Raw genomic sequence first — 17818 nt, 5'->3', positions numbered from 1 at the left:
ATCCTGAAATATGAAACTCTTGTCACCCCACACAAGTGCTTTTAAATTGCAGTGCTGGATAGAGATGCTCCAGTACTGACCTCATACAGTCATCACCCAAAACTAAGAGCATCACACTAACCCAGTGCCTTTGCTTGCACTTAGCCCAGAGTGACATCATTGTGCTAAATCACTTGTACAGGCAGAACTGAGATGCTGGGTGTAATGGAGACATCTTCAAAAGAGGAATTTAGGAAGTCTGTTCTGCAGCCATGATGCTGACAACGTTCAGAGTTGGTAAGTGCTGTAAAGACCATGTGCCATGGAAATCGAGGAAAGACAATCAGCCAGAAGTAACTGATTTGTATCCAAGTTGTACCATCCCCTGCTGCAAAATGCAGGCACAGGAATAAGTTCCTGGGTAGCCAGTGATACCAGCTACATTTTTATTGAATAGATATGCTTTTAGAAACCCTCTGGAGCTCCACTACATTCTGCCCTATCAGTTCTTCCTCCTACTGAAACCTTCTTATCTTCAGCCTTTTGTTGATGTTCTTCCTTGTCCTACACTTCTCCCAAATTTTACTGGGGAAAAAGTGGCATCTCTGTTCATACAGCTTGAGTTCCTCCCCCTTTCTGAAAAGCAGACGGAAAGAAAGAGCAGAGAATTAGAAAAGCCTCAGTCTTGTTTTGATGTCAGTGAGACTTTCACATAAGTTAAAACAGCAGTCCCAAGCACAGAAAGAACTACCTATGAAACTGTTTTTACAAACAACATTTTGTAAATGTTATGTAAGCTGAACTGATCTGCAATACCTAAACTTTTCATTGCTTTTCATGGCAGAGGAAAGAAGATATTATAAATATGTAAAATAAGGCACTAGTACATTAACATAAATAACTAATAAATTGTAAAGCTTTGTAGAAAACAGAAAACTGCTAATGGAATAATGTACATTTGTTGATTCTTGGAGCAGACACTGGCCATACATCATGCACCAAAGCAAGTGCTAAGAGCATCAGCATGTAACAGCATTATTTAAACTTCTTTTATGGGAGAGATTAAAGAGTCATTAAAGCAGCCCATACTGAGTCACCAGTTCCACTTTCTATTTTCTATTTTTTGGTTGCGTACCAGAAACTATCACAGGATTTGGGGTTTTCATTAGTACTTATATCCTTAAAGCAATTACCTTCATGGCAGTCGACCACCAAATTACCAATAATGAAAACCGCCCTTCCTAAAGGACCAGCCCAAAGATCAGAAGCATAAGATTCAGTAATTCCATTGGGTCATCCTACCTCATTTAAGCTTGCCAGACAACGTCAGGAAAGGATTATCATGTGGTCTGTGATTCCATTTCTTTGCTGCTTTGACTAACAGATATTACAATGGGCAAAAGATGGTGTCGACACCTGGCCCACAAGAACTGACCCAAACCCATCAACCATTGCTTGTAGAACACAAAATACAGTGACAAGCTAAGTGATAATTACGGTTGGTCACCCGAATCTGGCATGGATTTGAATGAAGGAGTAAAGGACATAGATAAAAGCACATGATGATCAAAGCTCCTGCAGAGGTGGTTATTTTCAAAAATATAGATTTGTTTGTAAAGATCTTGATTCAAGCAATTTTCCCCGCATGTTTCTGCAGCTTGTGGGGTTACTCACATTCTTAAAACTAATTTGAAATGGGTTACCACCAACATAAGCCTTCCCCATTCAGCATTAGGGACACCAGGAACAAAAGGTAACCCACTCTTCTGAGGAGGAAACTATTAAATCCCATACATCCAGCCAGGGCATGGGGAAAGACAAGCGCCATAGCTGTGCTCTGGTGTATATGCTGCAGCTTTGTAAATTTGGCCCTTCCTTTCGTGTTAAGGAATGAAAATACTTTAGAGCCAAGTTAAAGGGATGAATTGCAGATTGAAAGTCCTTGGGTTGTTGGTGCTCTTTATGCCAGATAAAAAAAATAATAGAGATCAATGGAATGAAAATCTCCATAGTCTGCCATACATTGAATTTGTTTATGGTTCACTTGGCACAATTTTTTTCCCCTTGGACAATAAATGGACTTTTAAGCTGAAAGTTAATTTTTACTTTTAAAAAGCTCTGGCTGTAAAAAATGGACAAATCAGCAGCAATGAGCACTTTCACACAGGAGAAAATGATTCATTAATGGTTCTTTCACCATTGTAGAAGAGCCCATTTTTGGCTGGTCCTCAGAGAGTCCAAGGATATTATAGGCATATAATACAAGAAATGTTTAGAAAAACTTCATTGCACAGAGAAAATTCCAGGCTTCAATGTTCTTCTTGAGAGAGCTCAGTAGTTGCTTTATTCTCTGCGTGAGTGTGTGTGTGTGCTTGTGTGTGTGTGCGTGTGTGTGTATGTTTATACACAAAATTAGGTTCTAGGAAAGGGGAAGTGCATTTATGCAAAAAGCAATTCATCGACCACTTCTGTGCTCAGAATTCACTGAGGTAATTTAGATACTTAAATGGCAAGGTAGTTTAGGTAAGGTATGCAATAAATGTTTCCCCCAACCCCTTCAAACAGTTAGAGTAATGGAAAATGTGCGCTCTAAATGAATCTTTTCAGTAAAGTAATTCTTGTTTTAATTATTTATCAGTTAGAAAATATGAAATATAATGACATAGCAAACTTCTCTGGAACCTCTCTTCACGTTGAGGGAGCGTTCTTACATTAGCTGGAGTTGTATGCGGGCTGTAACTAAAAGGCTAACATAATGCAGTGTGTGGCACTAATCTGTTTCTCGTAATATTAAATGTGCAGCAAGCACCTACCACAATGAGCAGACCCTTTGGATCTATTTGCAATATTTCCACCATGGCCTTGACCTTAGTGATGTCAGGCATATATTATATCTCCACTATAATTTACTATTGACATCGTGGATTAAATTTGTTGTTTCAGCTAATGCAACAGAGCAAGCAAGGTAGATTGTGAAACAAAGCCAGCTGCTGAAATACGAGGGTTGTCAAGTATAAATTTACAAAAGATATTCAGACTGAGCACAGAAGACAAAAATAAATGGTCAGAGAAGCTGTTTTTGACAGACTGCAAAGGGCTAGAGACTTAAACTTGAGCATTGTAAATCCGAATGTCACAAAACACTGCTACAGAATGTGAGACATGTCTATTTCTCAGGAATATAAATGGTGATATGAAACCAAACTTTCAAGATGCTATGCATTTTTGAGAAGTCTATCACTATCTCCTGATAAGAAACTTAGTGATCTTTTCCTCTTAGCCTTAAAAGAAGGAAATTCATCATTTAAATTCAGTGACCAACATAACAACTGTATTTGGGACAGGTAGTTTATAAAAATAGCAAAAAAAAAAAGACTTTGTATAGTTTTTTTGATTTCTAAAAAAATACATTAAGCTGACTGATTTGTTCTCTTGGTGAAATTTAGCCAAACATATATCATGCCAAATTCCTATTTGGGCATTCATATGGATAGATGGTAGTTTCCAGCTGTTATGTGTCTGTGGAAGAACAGCACCATATAATTTTTTTTTTTTTTTTTTTTTTTACGGTGTTGCGTCAGTGACATAACTCGGGGTAGGTTCTCTTGCCAAGGCTTTTCTGTGGTTCCCAGAATGACATACTGCCTGACCACCTGAGAAGGGATTCAGTAAAGAGAGACACCCATGGAACAAGGTGGGCAGCTGAGGCTGGGGAGCATCCTGCAATGGCCTCAGCTTCCAAATTCTCAAATCATGAAGCCAGTAAGTGAAAAAAGAGGCACAGCATGTTGGCCAAAGGCTCCACCTTGGAGACTTTCAGCTCTGTGTTTGACTCAGCAACAAACATGCTCTTTCTTATTTATTTGCAGTTGAGGGAATAAATCTAACCTGAGGAAATTAAACTCTGACTCCGTGACCCAAATAAGTTGTCAGCACAGATTTAAGAGGAACATATCATAGTCACAGGACCATCAATGAAGCAACTGTGGGTTCTACCAAAATATAAACACAGGGCACTCTTTTGGGATAAACGCAGAGATGGGAATGATACCTTTCTGTGTGACATTTGGAATACCTCCAAAACAGCTGCATTTTGTGGAACCCTTTCCTCCAGTGCAAATCCATTCATGGCCTGAGTGATGAAGTGGCTACCTCTAGCAGCTGAAGATCAGAGGAGGTAAAATAATGGCTAGCAAGAGCAGGGCTTGTTTTCAGGGGGCTCATAGTTTCTTGTTGAGCTTTTTCACTACTCAAAAGGCCCAATCTTAAATAAAAATTGGGATGGGTTAAAGCAAGGTTCCGACACATGACTAAAAGCAGTGTTAAGACAAATGGTCTACAGCTTTCTCCTATTGTGTCAAAGATGCTGTGGAAGATGATCAGTGTAGGCCAGACCCAGAGAGGTTCCCTGCTCCACTCACTGCAAACACCTTTCTGGAGCAGCTCAGATACACTGTGCTGCAACAGGTAAGAACAACAGCGTGCCACATGAGCTTAGTATTAATTTTGATTAATTTTGCAGGTCAAGCATGAAATGCCTCTTGTAGTGCTCTCTGGTGTTAAACGATTTACACCAGTTTAGAATTTTCCAATCTTTGCATCAATTATTTGTGACAATTTCAGATAGCTATCTAATTTTGGCAATGCAGTATTCATACCTAGGACTTCATTCCCTATATATTGATTTTCTCTAAGCTCTGCTTTTTTGGGAAAATCTTTTACATTCATACACCTGGTTAGCAGATGTGGCTTGGCTATTATATGTGATGCAATTAATCTAAAAGGCTGGCGTCACAGGACTTTCCGTGATGCTGTGGCAGCATTATTGTGATTCATTAGTGTCACTTCCTCAGCAAGTTGTAATTGGCAGTGCATATTGTTTCTGTAAAAAATCAGTCACTGTGGTGGTAGGAAAAAGAATGGCATATTTTCTTTTCTGAGGAAAACAAAGGTTATCCTTGCTTACACATCTAGTGTAAATGTAAAATGAACAAGCTCCATCCTTAATTTGCCTCTTCTACCTCACTGCAAAGCCTAGGTGTTAGAGGATGGCGTCGAGATGCATTCACCAGACAAAAAGTGTTTCCTATTATTAATGGCTGGAGGAGCCCTCTGTGTAATCAAAGGGCACAGCTGCAGTGATATACGGCCAGTGACAAACTGAGAGATCTTTCCTTCTCACTGCTACAAGCTTGCCAGCTTGCAGCCAGCAACTTCTAGCGCTGTATATCTGCAAGATAAATAGCACAAGATATGAATATACGCAGTGCTTACAGTCTTGAAAAGTATTGTTATATCCCCCACATACAATCATTCTAAATATGACTTGAGTGCATTTTTCACAATTTCAGAGCTATTCTTGCTGTTTGGAAATAGATGCAGTTTCTGAGCAGAGATTTAAAACCCTCTAACAGTGCTGCTTTCGGAGGTCTGGTTTGGAAGCGTATGTTGTACAGCTGATGGTGTCAACAAAGCAGCTTTCACGAGATTCATAGCTCTCTTTTGCAGTGACAAGCAGCACTGAACTTTTCAGTGAAAGGAATCAGCTAAAGGATATACAAGAAAACATTTTTATTCTTCTGATGCAGCTATGACAAAGCAATCTAAGGGAAGAACTCATTTTTTTCAATATGTGTGTATTTCAGAAAAAGCCATGGTAGCCGTTTTCTTGTGTAGTTGTTTTCTAGTCATGTTTTAGTCCTTCTGTTTTTACAAAAAAAAGATATTCTGTGTGGCACTGTTTCCTTAAGCTAAGGGTGTATCTGAACTGAAAACTTTAAAGCTGAATAGGGAGCAATTGCCAGTGAAAAGTGAAGCAAACAAAGGTTCTCGGTAAATAAAGAATTATGTGCCCTTTTGCCTGGTTTGCTGTTGGTTTAAGTGGGTCCAGATTTCCACAAACATGAAACCAAAGCCATCAGTGGGCAAGGCCAGCCCTTCCATGGAGCCAGTGTCAGGAGGGCGTCCCCACGCGCACACACGCACGTGCAGGCACACAGGCACATCCACACACGGAGGAAGTTGGTGCCGCTCTGTGACCTTTCCATGAACTTTCTAGGAGATGCAAAGATCAGTCAAGAAGCCAAAGGTCAGCATTCATGCTGGTCACAAGCAAAAATCAGTTTTAACCAGTCACTGGAAGAGTGTTTCTGCCCCTTGAGTTATCTCAGCAAAATACTAATAACTGCATTTTGGACAGTGGAAAATTGACTCAGTCAGTGTTCAGCATGGCTCAGTGTTGCTGCACTCATTTGATAACTTGTTAGAAGCTATGTTCACTTTTCCCCTGTAATATATCTGTTCAGGGGAAAGATGGAGTTAAATAATATGAAGGATGTGGCACAATGTGAGGAAAATCTGGGAATTCAGAGTGAACAAGTGCTGGTGTTCGTGAGACACGAAAGTATGAGCTGAAGAAAGGAAATTACATGTCGATTGCCTATGAAGAAAAACATTGAGTTAAAAGCAAGGCAACAGTAAAGGAAGTCTGCAATTTCAGTTGTAATTGACTTGTCCAGCCTCTCACACAGTACTTGGTATCGGATTATACCACAGTGGTATCTTTGTTTAAATCAGAGTTTTTAAAAAAGAGAATCAGAATGAAATATACAAGTAATATAATCCTACTTTCAGCAGGTTAGAAGTGAAAACAAATGTGGTGATTTTGCTTCTGCTGTAGCCTGAGGTGGACATTTGCCCATGTGACAGCATACAAGATACATTTTAGCACAAAACTCCCATTGACTGCAACGGGACCCTGATCGAACCCAGACACAGCAAGTGCTATATCCTAGTAGAAGCACAAACCTCTACCATATGATTGTCTTTACTACAGCAGGCTGGGAGGATCTTGGTCTAAGAAATGAGTTATTAGGAACATTACTTTGTTTCCCCTTGCCTTTGTTTTTCTCGCTGGCACAGTCTAATAAATTAATAGTTAAGTTCCACTTAGGAAAAATGATGAGTGAAGCTCAAGAGATGAAGCTACAGAGATGTGAAATTTTGGTTACAGATTGGAAAAGGATACCTTGAGTTTTTAGCAGTGTACTTTAATAACAGCAAGTCGTTTATTAATATATTTTTATCTAACATATTATGAAATCTCTCAATATATTCTTCAACTCAGAAAGTTTTCCAAGTAAAGCAAAGTAAAAGGAAAAGAACATAAAATATTTTGCCTGTATTGGCTTATTGGTGACTTCAATTATTTCTCATACTTATTCTTTTTTAGAGTCATCTGGATTATTTTGACCACTTCTTCGCGTCTTTTAACTCCTAAAACAAATTATTTCACCAATAATTGCTCACTCTGGGGCTAATTTCACTGTGCTTTCTTTTGTAAAAAACAAAACAAACAAAAAACCAAAACAAAACAGTTGGGTTCGTTGGGTTCGTTGTCCGGTTTTTGCACTAGAATATGAGTGAAAATGTCTCTGCATGACCCAAAACTGCAGCACTTCCTGCCCTGTCACTGAGAACTGAAGTGCTTTTGAGAATAGGGTCAGGAGCCATCAGGAGCACTGAGGGTGCTTTGTGCCTGCCCAAGCAGTGGGAAGGCAGCTCCTCGCAGCTGGACCAGAACTGGGCTGAAGCTTCCAGCTTCTCCGTGAAGGGGTCTGAGGACTATGGACTCAATGGTAATTCTAGATGAGGCTTGGGCTGGGATAGTAAAACAAGGTGTAAATTAAACAAGTTCAGGGCAGGCAGTATTTAATATAATACAGAGAGGACTCACAGCCAGGGCTACTCTTCTGTCTCCATTGCAGAGGAGAATAATGGAAAATTCGATCTTTTAATCTTTCTGCAAATATTTGAACTCTTTTTAAACTCCTTCTGATGGTTGCATTTACTTCATACTTGTGCCAGCACTTCTGTGTGTGGGAGTGCTCACAGATTCTGAAGTGACTGTGGAGCATCTTCTTGTTCCATCAGCCAGTAGAGAAATATTACCCAGCAGTAAATAAATGGTACTGGCCAACTTCTACTCGGGTATGAAAGCATCTTGCCAGAGAACACTCTGATCCACATGCACTGACTTTTTTTAAAAGCTGGAAGAGTCTGAGAGGACTATAAAAGAAGCTAAAGTCATGCTAATGTTTTAAAATGGTAAACATGATGACTAATAGACATTCACCCTATTAAGATGAAAAGAGGCATCATCCCAGTCTTGGAAGCTTAACACTGGAGAAAATCAGTACGTAATTAAATGACGGCAGCAGAACATTCATCTTGGCACATTTTCAGGGAAGTTAAGTCTTGTTAGACAAACGTAGTCTTAGTTTCTTTGATGAAATAGCAAGTTCTGGTAATAAAGTTAAAAACCCCGCCAAAGCTACATAGTCCCATTGAATGGACTAAACCGAACAAAGAGATGATATTGAGTAACTGGGAACTGAAAGTCACCATGCTTTGTTGAGGGCTCACAGGCCTTGTTCCTCTCCTGTTCTACAGCTGATGGTAACAGCAAGGCAGGGGCAGGGACACACTGCCCATATAGGAGCAGTAACCAGAGTCAGCCAAAATCCACACATCCCAGACAAGTCCATAGGGCCAAGACTGGTCTGGGGTCAAGCAAGGAAGTCAGGTCAGCAAGGCCAGGTGGGGCTTGGCACAGTAAAAGGCGGGCAGAGATACACTTACATTGTAACTTCAGCAAGGACCAAGGGCAAAAAGCCTGACCTTAAATGCAGCTTGGACGCCACTGGACAAAAGCCTCACAACAAGGCTTTCTCCAGATCTTTTTCATGCAGCTCTTTCTCACAGCTTGGCTGCTTTCCTAGCAGCTCGATCCAGGGTCCACAACTGCATGGCATTAGAACAGCCCTGGAGTGCAGCAGTGAAAGCCATGGCAGGGCTGAGGAGAAGAGCCTGCAGAGCAGCTCAGGGCCTCAGCTGGGATTTGGGAATAATGGTAGCTAAACAAAGAATCACAGACTTTTAATGCAATATACAGAGGAGGATGTAAAGGCAAGAAGATACACAGCCTTAACTGGATTTCAGAAGGGGCTATCATACCTGAAAATAGCATTAGTGAAAAAGCTCATGGGAATATTAGGTTGGTTCTTGAAGTGCATTATGAAACTGGAAAAAAAAAAAAAGGTTTAAAACCCCCCCCAACATTCAAAGAAATAAAGAGCCAGGAAAACATGCCTTAATCTATTAAGGTTATCCAAGAAGGAGTTAAAAAGTGACTTAATCAAAGTCTGCAGGTATCTACATAAGGAAGAGATTTCTGATAACAAATAGCTATTTAGTCTTACAGAAAAAGGCACAATAAGATCCAACGGTTGGAAGCTGTTGTACTTTCTCTAGCATGGGCCATTAATCATTGGAACAACCTACCACAGGATGTGGTAGATCATTTGAAGTCTTTAAATCAGGACTGCATCTTTACAAAAGAAATTCCTTCTCTCAAACAGAAAATTTACATCTGATGCCGAAACTGAATTGTGCAAGGATTGAGGAGAAAGCCTTTAAAATATATTAAATTAAAGAAAAACAGCTCAGTGGAAAAATAAAGACAAATAAGTGGGATGTTATAGGGCAGCATAAGAAATTCTTGTGCCTTTGTCACTAAAACTCACACAGCTGTTTACAAGACTGAATTTATGGAAAAAAAGCAGCGAGGGGAGAGGAGAAAGGTATTCTTTCTAAAATATATGTCTTCTGTCCTTTAAACACAGTGTGAAAAAGACACGCTTTTTCCTTGAAGTTCATCTGGTGGCATTCTGACTGCACATGGTGATGGTCTCACCAGTTGTTACTTATGAAGCATGGATTCTTGGGCATGGTTAAAAAATACCAGTTGGCCTTCTTTCAGTTAAATCCCATTCCTTTGAGGTAAATTTAATCATGCCTGAAAGATATCTGTAAAACAGAAGCACTCTGAGTTTCCTACAGAGAAAAAAGGAAGATACCAGCCTGCGGGAGAGAATATAGCCCTTATGTCAAAAAGAGCAAACAGATAGGGTGCAATTCCAGGACTATACTTTTGAGTTCAGACCACCTAAGTTTATAGTCAGAGATCCCACGAGGAGGGACAGGAATATATGAGGATATTTGCTACTTGTTATAGTTAAGAGCACTAAACATTTATGTAATTCTAGTGCTCTGCTTTGATAGGAACTTCTTTTTGCTGGGAGCTGCCCAAACAGAAAAGAAAAGGGCAGGGAGCAGACAATCCATGCACGGGAAGAGCACTGCAGCCTAAAGCCTCCAGCAGCCTGCACAGAAAACTTGAGCTGGTCTTTCAGAGTTGCTGCCATGACAGAAAAAGGACTCTGGTTTCCTGCCTGCTTTGACCATGCATGAAAAGTCTTTCTCTTGAGATTTTATTTATGGTTTTAGCCTCTGATATGCAAACAGCTGTTGGATTAAAGTGTATGTTCCGAGTTCACTGGGCTTTTCATGATCAGAGAATAATAGTAAAGAGCTGGATGCAGAGATTATGCTGGCTTTGCTCCACTTGTCCTTTGGGATCCAGTAGTTATGTCCCTAACCCTTCTGTGACCTAAGCATATGTAATACATGTAGTACAGCTCGAGATGGCGCAGAAGGAAATGAAAATGCATAGGGGTATACCTGCTAATTTATTACCTGCATGCCAAGGCACACAGCGGCACAGCTGCGTGTGTGTGCGTGCTCTGTGTGTATGCCACATGTGCACCCCATCCCCCCGCTGCAAGAGGACAGATTCCCAGTTAAAACTGGGACCTCTCTGGAGTAAGTGGTTCATGCCTGTACTATTCCCGGAAAACCTGCTGCAGTACGAGTAAGAATCAGTTGCAGCAATTCAGTACAGTTCCTACTGTCAAGTCTTTAAATTCATTAGCCATTTCAAATACTTTGCCATTTACATTGTTGGATCACTTCTTCTCTTTCCATAAACTTATAAAAACAAACAATTAGTTAAGAAAATTTCTATGGCTTTTCTCTCCACACAAGTCATTATTAGTCTTCCTTTTTCTAAAGCCTGCTGTTGGACTGAGCAGCATTTTTACCCCCTGGGATCTGTGTTTCACCAGTGATGGTCACCAGATGAGGCTGTTTCATGCTGACACAAAATACCATCTCCACAGAGGCTGAACATCTCTGAATTACCCCACAAGTGCTGCTGGCTAGAGGAGCCAGGGGGAAGACAAGAGGCTCAGCTGCTGTTCGGCATGTCACAGCACCAAACTGACAGTCAGCATAGCCCAGATCCCACACAGAAACCCCCATGGGCTTTGAATCAAGCCTTAAGCATTTACAGTACTTTGGGACACTGTGTGCATGTGTGTGGTTTCTGGGTGTATGTTTCAATTTTGTTTTGTTCTGGAAATACCAAGTATGTCCTTCGAGACCATTAGAAATGAAGGTTATACAGACATGGTAAAAGACCACTGTAGGCAAGGATAATAAAATACGAAATTATTACGAGACACATAACAACTGGTTTAAAATAGGAGGTGCTGAGTTTTTCAAGTTTGGCAAGTATGATTATTTTTCTCTTTCATTTTCTGAGCACCTGTGAATATATAGAGTCCTAATTTGAGAACTAGAACTAACGGGGTTTGTTTATGAGCAAGCAATATAAACTCATCTATCAGACTCATCAGTACGTGCGCCAAATCATAAATTACCATCTCACTGTTGGCTTTTAGAGAACAGTGACACTTACTCCATGTGAAGATGTGCCCCTTATTTTTGAATCAGGAAAGCTAAGAGCTTTGCTTCTGGCAAGGACAACTCTAAAAGGAATAATTCCTAATGCAATCTGCCCTTGAAATAAAGCTTCCTCTCATCTGCATTCCCCATGTCATCTGATACGGGTTTCAAATACGAAATTTTCATTGTTTTTCTATGACATTGTCAGGATGGGAAGAAATATTAGCAACATTATTCCTAACAAAATCTGCATGAAGTCATCACACATTTGACTTCCTGCTAGACATAAATCCATTATCCTACAAACTGTGTTGCTCACATGATATTCCTACTAAGCAGCTGCAGTTGATAAGAGCTACTCTGCATAATTTGCTTTGAAGTATCTTTAAGATAGGATTAACCAGATGATGTATTCTTTTTTTTCTTTCCCTCTTTTCCTCTGTCTTTCTTGGTGGTGGTGGTGGTGGTGTCATCATCATGGTCCTGTTCCTACAGAGAGGCGTGTGGACTGCAGATACCCACATAATATCTGTATACCTTGTGGGCAGATTGTCTGTATCTTACATTAAATTTGTTTAAACCTAAATGTTTGGACTGCTAGAAATAACACAGGGAAATCTGGAACTGCTAAAATCAGAAAATAAAAAGCCACTGTAGTTAACCAGTATGACAGTGCTTGAAAATACATCTGATTTACTAACAAATGAATGTTCTATCTTTCCATCAGCTGCTTTCAAGTCCAAGTATGCATTGTTTTTAAAAACATGATCTCATTAGCAAGAACACTTTGGCATTATCTGAAAAAAAATAAAATAGTTTATATTTGTATTGAGTCACAAAATCCCTGTCTCTGAGACACTGAATTGTTTCGTAGCTTCTTCCAAGGGATAGTTTTGTTGTGTGGAGAATCACATCTTTGCTCACTTGTTTTCTGTGTCAGTTGCCATACACAATGCAAAGGAAATAACTGTGAAAATGCAAATGAATATTCTTATGTAAGTGTGCTAATATGATAGCATAGTGTACATCTGAGTGGCTCAGAAAACTAATGGGCACCATTCTGAACTGTGGGAACATGAGCCATGGTGAAAAAGTTGAAATTCAGATTTATTGCTTCTTCCTTCTCATCTTCAATGCTTGAATAAAAGAAAGAAACATTTAAAGGATGCAAGTTTAAGTGTCTTAATCTCATCAGCTTAGGCTTGGCCTTTTGCTCTTCTATGTTCAAATGAAGCACCTCATCAAAATTACATTGCAATTATAAATAAAATCAAGGTCCACTTTTTATTAATTTTTGCTTTTTATCCTCCCTCTGTTTGAACGCATTGGCTCTGAAGTCTCCTGGCTGCAGCCGCTGGGTGTTTAGAGGCAATACTGCAGACTTTTAGGTTTTATGTTTTCTACAAGAACAATATAACATGATACTGACAATCATAAACAGATACTAGGTTGTTTCAGTTTGGAAACAATTGCAGCCATATAACCCTTGGTGGGCTCTTTTATATGAACTTTTATTTTTCTCTGTACAATGGCTAACATGGGAACTATCCCCCATCCAATAGAGCAGCTTGTATTTGCTCAGGAAATGGTTAAGTTACAGCTGGTCACCCCTGTTACTTCATGGAAATGCTTTGATTTGTCTTCCATACTAAAACAGTTAGAGTCATTTGTTTTACTAACAACTCCCCTCAGAGCAGAACCTCAATACCATCTTAAAGCAAAATTAACTTCACACATGACTTTGTCAAGAAGCTCATTTCCAGAGTTCAAATTTCATGAAATCTGGACACAGTGTAGTTAGGAGGACAGACTTTGGAAATATTATTTCCTTTGTTGTGCTGCCCATACTGCTCATTCACCCAAGGATTTTTCAGGTAACATAAATGCAACGCTTTCCTAAGTGTATAAAAATGCCTGTACTTGAACAGGCTACCCAGCTTGGCCATTGCCAAGAGGGCACTGGGCAAAATATTTGTATCTTCAACCTGCACTTTGACTTATTCAAAGCCTAACTTCAAGAATGTGTCCACAGCTGCTACACTAAAATAACATTTTTTTTTTAAGCTTCTGATAATTTGTAAAATATTTGGCATATCTAAGAGTAGGGAATAATTCTGGACTGGCTCATCACTTTCAAAATGGGGAAAATGTAGCTGCAGCCTCCCAAATCAACTGACAAGGCAGCTTAGAGATACCAACAGAAGTAGATGGACAGCAAACATGGGGTTTGTATGCATCTTACTCCACCCTTCTCTGAGGAGTCGTGTGAATATGAAGCTTTTTAGTGTTAAATTTGAATACATCCTGTAAGGGGGAAAAAAAAAATCAAACAACAAAATAAAACAAACAAAAAATTATTGTAGTTTAATGGTGGTAAGTCTAGTTTATTTAGCACATCCAGATCAGTTGAGAACACTTTCTGGACTTGAAACAGAGAAAAATGCAAGATTTCTCTTTGTTAGAATTTCAAAGCACTTTGCATTCACCACAAACTGCCTGCAAACAGTATAGCTCAGAATACCAGCCCGTATCATTAACCTTTTAGGACTCAATCAAAGCAGGGTTGTGTGACATTAATGAATGCTTTAATGTGGTATATAAAAGCTAAAAAACATGGAAACTGGCAATGATTCATCAAATTTAATATTCCATCAAACATTTAATTTTGAAGATTGACACTTTTTAAAAATAATGCAATAGACTAGAAGTTCAGAAGAGTGCCTTTAATGAAAGTCATTCCCCTCTTTTTAGGACTTTTCCAAATTGTATTTAGATGCCCAATAAAAGCAAGAAAAGTGCATAAAAAACTGAAACAGTTATGCGACCTTCTAAATAACATTTGAACATATTTTATGGAATCTGTTGAGAAAAGTGAAGGAAGTTGTCCTTATAAATACACTTGCAGTTTAGGTCACACATTGTCTGCAGTCATTGCTAGGAGGCAAAAGCCCTGTTGTAAAACAGCTGGGCTTCTTGGCTTGGGGCAAAGGCAAATTCCAGAGCCAGAAACCTAATTAGACACTTTTGGAATTCACAGCACCCTTTCATGCTATGACCTTTTCCTTTCTGCTTTCCCCTTGCTTCTCTACAGCTCACCCCCATATGTCCTCCTCCCCCCTGTCCCCACATGAACATTTGATCCTCTCCTTACTAAATATGTTGCTCTTTATTGTATAAATACTGTCTACTGGCCAAATTCAATCCTGCTGGTAGTAAGACCAACTTGGAAGTCAACAAGTTTATGTCATGGATAAATTTGCCCCTGTAATGCATTTAACTTGTAAGAGACTCTATGCTTATCGATTCTCCTAAAAAGTTTCAAAAACATGGACTGCAGAGAAGTGATGTCAAAGAAACAGTTTTATCTATCCTGGAAAATTGCAAAGTCTCCAAAGAATCCTCATGTTGCCCTGGAAAGAAAAGCAAAATAGTCTGACTTTTTCTAAAACCCAGCAACACATGGTCTAACCCTGCCCCATTGCCAGGGCACCCACCTGAATGCAGAGAGCCCACGTTCAAATTCCTGGAGGGACTTGAACCTGGGTCTTCCACATGTGACAGGTAGATATGCCAGCTCCTGGTCTCACATTGGCTTTTTTTTGGACTGAAGTAGAAATTCTGCTCTGAACCTGGTGTTTTTCACTGAAAGATTTTGCATATCCCAAAGTGTTTTTCATATTCACAGATAGGTATTTTTCAATGAACAGTGTCTCACCAAAAATTTGCCAACCTCCTATATCCTCAGACAAACACATGCAAAACTTTTCTAAAAGACTGGTGCACTTTAATTTAAATGTTATATGTGTCAAGGGGAAATAATATCCAAAAACACATAGATACAAGAATCTAGGTGTCTTATAAAATAAATGTGCAACTGATAGGAATGAAGGCTATTAAATGCCACTGAAGATGTATAATTTACAGTGAGACTATTATATATCATTTTCTTAAATTGTTTTTATAACATAAGCTGCAATTCTTATCCAAACTCATTTCCAACCAAAGAGCATGTTCCCTCACAGAGATTTTTCACTTAACTGAAAACTGCAGGATTCATCCATTAAAAAAAAAAAAGGAAAGTATGATAAATAGGATATTTTAACTGAATTGGGTAATGGAGAACTGCTGTGCCACTCCTGAGAAATGTCTATAATTCACTTATGCCTTCTGGTATTTGTATAGCATGGTAACTCATGAATCACAAGGTAGCTATCATAAAAAAAACAATGTCTCCTTGACAAAAAATACATTTAACTCAGCTGAGATTTGCAGTTAAGATTCATGCCAACATTTTTAAAATCTCAAATGCTATTATGTTACACTTGGGGAACTGTTTTTGTAAACCTGTGCACTTTGGTGGTACATTTCCTGTTCCGAGTCCCAGAAAGCACTAACGAATTGCTTCTCGCCATGTTCCTGGCAGGATTATTCTCACTTTGCAGATGGTAAAACTGAGGCAGAGGAGCTCGCTAAGGTGATCAGGGGAGAAGTGTAGTTCAAAGCTCAAAGCAGAAGGCAGAAGTAAACGCTGCTTTGGACAACTGGTGGCCAATGTTTTCCATGGTTGCCAGCTTCAGCAGTAGGGATCTTGCTTCCTCTTCAACTACCCACCAGCAGTACCTTTCCTCTAGCTGCCCTTTTGCACAACTAAGTGGACTTTTTAAACTTTTTGTTTGTTATGGAAATGCATCTTTTTCACTAGCCAAAGGCATTCTGATGCAGTGTTGGCCTGTGAGGAAAGAAACAGAAGGGTTTAGGCAGATTTTTATGAAATATGTAGAGCAGTTGGGATAGGAGCAGGTGAGAGGTGCCTACCATGGGATGTCAGTATGCTTTTGTCACATTTAGAAATGGTGAGAAACAGTACTTATCACAATCACTGGCAATGGGAAAGGGAAGAAAATACCTACAGGGCGTGCAGGGGAAATGGCCAGAGTTGGGTTTTCCTCCAAAGAGAAAGAGTTCATCTCTCAAGGCCTGTGGGGCAGAGAGTAAATATCAGTTGGTATTTGGAGTGTGCCAGAGGTGCCAGGTGAGAGGAGATCCTGCAGAATAAAGTCCCAATATCAACAGAGAAAGAAACAAAAACCAGAAGGCTCTTCGTGACTTCAAATCCACAGAATATTGCCTCTACTATGGCAATTGGGGAATCATAGTCCTGGGCTTCATGTCACAACCAGAGCCAGGCACCTTGGGCTGATTTCCAGTTCACCCCAGCCCCATGTCTTCAGCCAGGACTGAATGGGTGCAGCATCTCCCTCAGCCTGGGCCCTAAAAATATCTCTTACTTCATCTTCCACAAAAAGCGTGTAGCTACTACATGCTATTGCTTTTTGCTTGAGATGAAGTATTTCAATCACTGAAAAATACCATTCATTATCATTTGCAACTGTAATTTTAATCATAAACTAAACCTCAAAGCAACACTAAGTGTGCATGATGCTAAGTGGTCAGCATCATCAAAGTCCCCTGGAAAAACTAATTAGTATGTTACTATATATCTGGATACCTGGGAGATAAATGTTGTTTGCATCCCCTTCCCTAACAACAGAAGGGAGATGGTTCAGTAAAACACCCTACCTCTTAATATGCAGGGTTTGTTGTAGGAGCAGCTCAATTCATATTTCCACCAGTTTGATGGTAAGTGAGCAGCAGTAGCAATATTAATCTGCAGTAACCTGTCAGTGAACTCTACAGCTAATATGATGTAGTTATGATTTTACCATCAATCAGAACTGAACAGGCCCTGGACAATCCTTACAGCACTGCCTCAAAAAATCTAATTGTGCAAAAGCTTCATCGGTTTCCAACATTTCTTTTTTATCTGTCACAGACTTTTGGCCTACTACACAACCTTTTATTATTGGTCTTATTGCATTAGCTTGTTGGACAGAAAAAAAAAAGGCTAAATCTAAGAGTTCCCCTGCATTCCATCATTTGTTACCATGTAGGATCCTATTTGACAGTTCCATATTACTTTAGATTTAGATAAATATTCTTAGGACATATGGTATTGCATGAACTTTTGAACCACTGATTGCCAATGTATAAAAAAAGGCTAACAATATTTTTACCTCTGCATTTGCATGTTCAAATCTATAAGAAATAGATAACAGAATGGGAGAATTAAGCTGTAACCAGGATTGGATTAGACAAAATGTAAACCCAGACTTTTTTTTTTCTTTTAATTAAT

The sequence above is a fragment of the Corvus kubaryi genome, unplaced genomic scaffold (genome assembly GCF_017639235.1).
Source record: "Corvus kubaryi isolate FWS band 111438036 unplaced genomic scaffold, C.kubaryi_AGA036_p1.0 37396, whole genome shotgun sequence".
Taxonomy (NCBI): Eukaryota; Metazoa; Chordata; class Aves; order Passeriformes; family Corvidae; genus Corvus; species Corvus kubaryi.
The sequence above is the reverse complement of the archived record's forward strand: the minus strand, read 5'-3'. Positions refer to the sequence as shown.